The sequence below is a fragment of the Zootoca vivipara genome, chromosome 5 (assembly GCF_963506605.1).
Source record: "Zootoca vivipara chromosome 5, rZooViv1.1, whole genome shotgun sequence".
NCBI classification, from domain to species: domain Eukaryota; kingdom Metazoa; phylum Chordata; class Lepidosauria; order Squamata; family Lacertidae; genus Zootoca; species Zootoca vivipara.
The window spans coordinates 19,972,113-19,977,859 of NC_083280.1; positions in this window are offsets into that span (position 1 = coordinate 19,972,113).

Below are 5,747 nucleotides of genomic sequence, written 5' to 3' on the forward strand. Positions count from 1 at the left end.
TTTGAATCCATAGTACAGGTAGTACACGTAGTTCAGGGACGGGACTGTGGTCTTTCACATTTCAGCGGTCAAGATTCACTGCCCTCTGCCTGTTACCTACCAGTCTGCTCAATTCACTGTGTCATAGTTGCGATGCCCTGCGGCTCCCCTAGGCTTGGAATTACCCTGCGGCAGAACTGATTGTGCTGCCCTAAATCATTCTCTGCAGCGTTATACATCAGACACATACCTGAGAAGGTATTTTTCTACATCCTCTTTGTGAAGATACAAACAGGTTTGTCTTTTCACTCCCCATGGGTGCAATTGCACACACTGTGGTTCTTCATGCTTTCCGTCTGCAGCATTCCTGCTATAGACTTTCCCAGTCCCTTGTCGAAGGGAATGGGAAGAGACTGAAAGCTTCCATATAGACATATTATGTGTAATGCTTTGAGTCACATTGAAGTCATCAGGTGGTTTTGAAACTGCGCACCGAGCAAACATAGGGCTCCTCAGAACCTTAGTGGGAGTTGCTCAGTGTCAGAAGTGCTAATGACAAAAAAGTTCTCTGATGAGCAACTTGATTACAGTTTCTAGTCTTCTGCAATGTGTAACTCTGGGGCATTTTGGGCACACTTTCTGGTTTGTGCTCAGTGTATGTGGACTGACAGGCACAACAGACCTCACAGTCAGCTCCAGGTTGTTGGGTTTTTTTTGAGGGGAGTAGGAATTGCAGCTTGGCAAAATACAGACTTGGGCACCTCCTTCCCCAACATGTCAAGCTATTGAAAAAATTATGTACCAAGAAAAGCTGGATTCTGAGACCATTCAAACATAGGAAATTTGCTTAAATTCTGTTTAGCTGTTTTATATAACCTGGTTTTATTAGCCATAAGGTGGTGGGTAAGCAAGCAGTGCAGGTCACTGAAGCCCTACCCTGAGAAACACTTGAAATATCCAACCATTTCTCTGGCGTCTGACGTTTTAGCAGATGTTCCTTGCACACTGTATTTTTTATAGCAATAAGGACTTGAAGCTTGCCTTACTGAAAAAAAGTGAGTCTTTCAGGAAGATGAGTATTCTGCATTCAACACCACACTTTGGACTTTTTTTATTTAAAAAATGCTCTTGTTGAATTATGGTGTACCTACAACCTTGTTCTTTGTCTAAGAGCTTTCTAATACCGTATTGGCCTGAATATAAGCCTCACTCCCCCCCCCCATTCCAACCATGAAAAGTTAAAGTGTGGCTTGTATTCACGACTGTATGGTATGCAGTCAGGGGCAAACAGCGCCAGGAGTGCGGCAAAACAGCACCCACCCATCCTCTCCAAGGATAGAAGGGAGAAGAAGAGTAGAAGAAGAGTTTGGATTTGATATCCCGCTTTGTCACTACCCGAAGGAGTCTCAAAGCGGCTCACAATCTCCTCTCCCTTCCTCCCCCACAACAAACACTCTGTGAGGCGAGTGGGGTTGACAGACTTCAAAGAAGTGTGACTAGTCCAAGGTGACCCAGCAGCTGCATGTGGAGGAGCGGAGACACGAACCCGGTTCCCCAGTCTACCGCTCTTAACCACTACACCACACTGGGAGAGAGCGAGGAAGGGAAAAGGCTGCTGGCAACGCAGCGCCTCCCCCCCCCAAAGTACGCAGCCAGGTGCAGCAAGGAATGGAACGGCTTATATTCAGGTACTTCTCCCCCCCCCCACCATTTTAAAGGTGCAGCTTATATTTGGGTGCAGCTTGTATTCGGGCCAATATGGTAATACTTGACAGTAGGTTCATCACCCCCAGTAAAGTGGCAATACAGTTGTTGTTTTTAAAGGATGCAAAACGCTGTGAATCAAGTTTTAGATCCTCAAGGAGTCATGTAGTACCCTGTATGTTAAGACATACCCATAAAATAAGCCGTAGCAGGATTTCTAAGCATTTGCACAATATAAGCCATACCCCGAAAATAAGACATACCGGTAGTGATAGGCGCTGTTCTGGAGGGCGCCAAGGAAGAGGCGAGGCTGGACGCGTAATAAAAATAAGACATCCCTTGAAAATAAGCCATAGTGTGCCTTATTGAGGAAAAATAAATATAAGACAGTGTCTTATTTTCGGGAAAACACGGTATCAAACTCTACTGCACTTGGGACACATCATGTAGCATGAAACCAGCACCCACACACTGCCTGTGTCCTTTTAGAAGGGCAGAGTAGCTCTAAACATTGTAAAACCATTTTACAGTTTAGCATTGACACCATGGAAAGATTTTGCATCTCTCTAGGAATGTAATTTACATGTCTTCCCCCAAATGTCACCCATTTCTTACGTGGTACATTTCTGTGTTGTATATATTTCCTTGGAAACAGACTTGACTGTATGTTGTGTTAATCCTTTTTTAAAAAAAACAAAAAACAAATAAATAATTGCGCCAATCCTTTTTTATTTAATGGAAATGAAATGGTGAAACCGGTTTTGTCTTACTAATGACCTTGGGCCAATTAGGCTGAAATCTAAGTACTGTACCTGTTAAATTAGAGCTGTCATAAAAAGAGCATCTTTAGCAACAACAAATGGCTGGTTGGTTTTTCCATCCAACCTGCTGAAATAATGTTATTTGATAGTAGGAGAGTTAAAAACCACACTTGTGCTTTCAATAAATGCCTCGCTGCCGAATCCGTTATGGAAAATGGTAGTTTGCAGACCCTAGTTAGCTGGCTCTGGCCTCCTCACAGTTCCTGATAATGTTGTAGAATCGTGGAATTGTAGAGTTGGAAGGGACCCTGAAGCTCATCCAGCTTGAACCCCCGCAATGCAGGAATATCCAGCTGTCCCGTATGGGAATCGAACCTGTGACCTTGGTGTTGTGAGGACCATGCTCTAACCAACTGACCTTTTAAACCAACTACCTCCCTCAGAAGGGACCCAGGTGGCGCTGTGGGTTAAACCGCAGAGTCTAGGGCTTGCTGATCAGAAGGTTGGCGGTTCGAATCCCTGCAATGGGGTGAGCTCCAGTTGCTCGGTCCCAGCTCCTGCCCACCATAGCAGTTCAAAAGCACATCAAAGTGCAAGTAGATAAATAGGGGCCGCTCCGGCGGGAAGGTAAACGGTGTTTCCGTGCGCTGCTCTGGTTCGCCAGAAGCAGCTTTGTCATGCTGGCCACATGACCCGGAAGCTGTCTTCGGACAAACACTGGCTCCCTTGGCCTATAGAGTGAGATGAGCACCGCAACCCCAGAGTCGGACACGACTGGACCCGATGGTCAGGGCCCCCTTTACCTTTACCTCCCTCAGAAGTGTAGGAAGTGGCTGCCAGGGAGGGGGCTTTCTCAGTAGCAGTCCCTAAGTTGTGGAACTCCCTTGCTCCACAGATTTGAACCTAGGATCTTCATTGCACAGTTTGCTGCATGCTGGAAACACAACTCTCTATCCCGCCCTTCGACGGCCTAAAGCTTTGTTTTCCTTCCTCATTGAAACGAAATCATAACAAAAAGGAAAAATAAAACGAACGAATAACATTGCTCCAATATAATTTAAACAATAATTTATTTGGCCATAAATATAAATAAGTTTTTAAATACATTATATAAATTACTCATAAATTACTTATAAAGATAGCTTATTTATAAATAGGGCTACACACTGCTTCCACCACAGGAGGCAACAATGCTTCCAAATGCCAGTTGCTGGAATCCACAGGACAGCAGAGGGCTCTTGTGCTTGAATCCTGCTTGCTGGTTTTCCCCACAGGCATCTCGTTGGCCACTGTGAGAACAGGATGCTGGACTAGATGGGTCATTGGCCTGATCCAGCAGGCTCTTCTTAATTGGACAGCACCATAACTGTGCAGAGCGCTTGACATTATTAGCAAAAAGAAAACACACTCAAAAACCAACAGACCTCTGTGTCCTGAATTGCTTACTTCTAAGGAAAGTAGTCAAGGTGGAAGATGACCAGATTTTTAACCCGGGAGGGGACAAAGAAGAAAGTGGAATTCTTTGTAAGTATTTTGGTTTTCTGCAACGTATTTTCCCTACACACCCTCGGTCCAGTATACCTGAAGGAGCATCTCCACCCTCATCGTTCTGCCCGGACACTGAGGTCCAGTGCCGAGGGCCTTCTGGCAGTTCCCTCGCTGCAAGAAGCCAAGTTACAGGGAACCAGGCAGAGGGCCTTCTCGGTAGTGGCACCTGCCCTGTGGAACACCCTCCCACCATATGTCCAAGAGAAAAACATCTATCAGACTTTTAGAAGACATCTGAAGGCAGCCTTGTTTAGGGCAGCTTTTAATGTTTAACAGACCGTTGTATTTTAATATTTTGTTGGAAGCTGCCCAGAGTGGCTGGGGAAACCCAGCCAGATGGGCGGGGTATAAATAATAAATGATGATGATGATGAAAGCAAGGCTAAAATCCTAGACTATTTACTTGGGAGTGAGCCCAACTGAGCTCAATGGGACTCACTTCTGAGTAGACATGTATAGGATTGCATTGTAAATTCCTAACATTTTATTTAAGAAGGCACTTGGTTGTAATCTACACAGCACCTGACTGGCAAAGGAATGCATGTAGATTCTCAGCCTGCTGCTGAATTATGAGGATTTCATTTGGGAAGGCGTTTTCCTACAACAATAATAATAATTGCCAATTGATTCTGGGGCATTTCCCTTCTTCCTCTAGCAATATGTGATGCAGCACACTGGTTTCAGCCTGCAGATCTCTTACAGGCACACATGTCATGGTAGATTTTGATCTCTATTTGTGGTGCATCATAAACCAGATTATGTATGATAATCTGTTATGGGTGCTGCTAATCCCGTTTCATTGCACTGTTTTGGAATAGATGAAAGTGTATTTGAGCGGTTTCTATCTATGATTCTATTCTCCCCACCGCCTCCCTTTAAAAAAACTAAAATATTTGAGGACCAGTATTACATTTGCATTTCTAGAGACTTCTGGTAGCGGTGTCTCAAGGTTCTGTCGATGGTCTGAGTGAGCTGCTGCAAAGTTAGAAGAATTTCACATTCCTTCATCTCCATTTCAAATGTCTTCCTCGAAGGTTGTTGTGGTGAGGGTGGTGGCTGCTCAGTGATGTTCTGGCTGGCATTCAAAGCCTATAAAAGAAGCACAATCAAAAATAAAGATGAATGCAGGGGCACACATTCACACATAACTGATGCAGGACCTAATTGTTTGAAACAGTATAACGATGCCTCACATTTATGAAATGGGAACAGAAAAGCATGCTACCATGAGGGGGAAAGGCATGGCAGAGTAAGAGGAAGAGTCAAAGTTATGTTAAGATCTAGAAAGCCACAGGTTCTCCATTGCTGTTTGTAACTGCTTAGAATATCAGACATGCTAATTGCAACATTTGTAATTGCTATGAATCATCAGCGTTTGTTGACATTATAATTCATCCTTCTGGATACATACACACCTACACCCATGCAAAGTAAAGATGTGAGTTTAACGCAACCATAGGTATTTTCTGTCTGATTAAATCAGTTGGTCTGACTGTTACATCTTTCATGAAGTTTACGAAAGAGCTATGGAATTCGGTAAAATTACAGGATTCAAAGAAGGCAAAGCAATATTTTTGATAGTTCAATTATATATACAGTATATATATATATATATCTACCTGCATCGTAAGGCTGACAGCATGAATAAGATCTGAAGAATTAAAATCCTTGATTTCCACCATATAGTGTTTCAAAATTTTATAGATGGTGTCCATGCATGAAGTCTACAAGAAATAGCAACAATAAAGATATAAG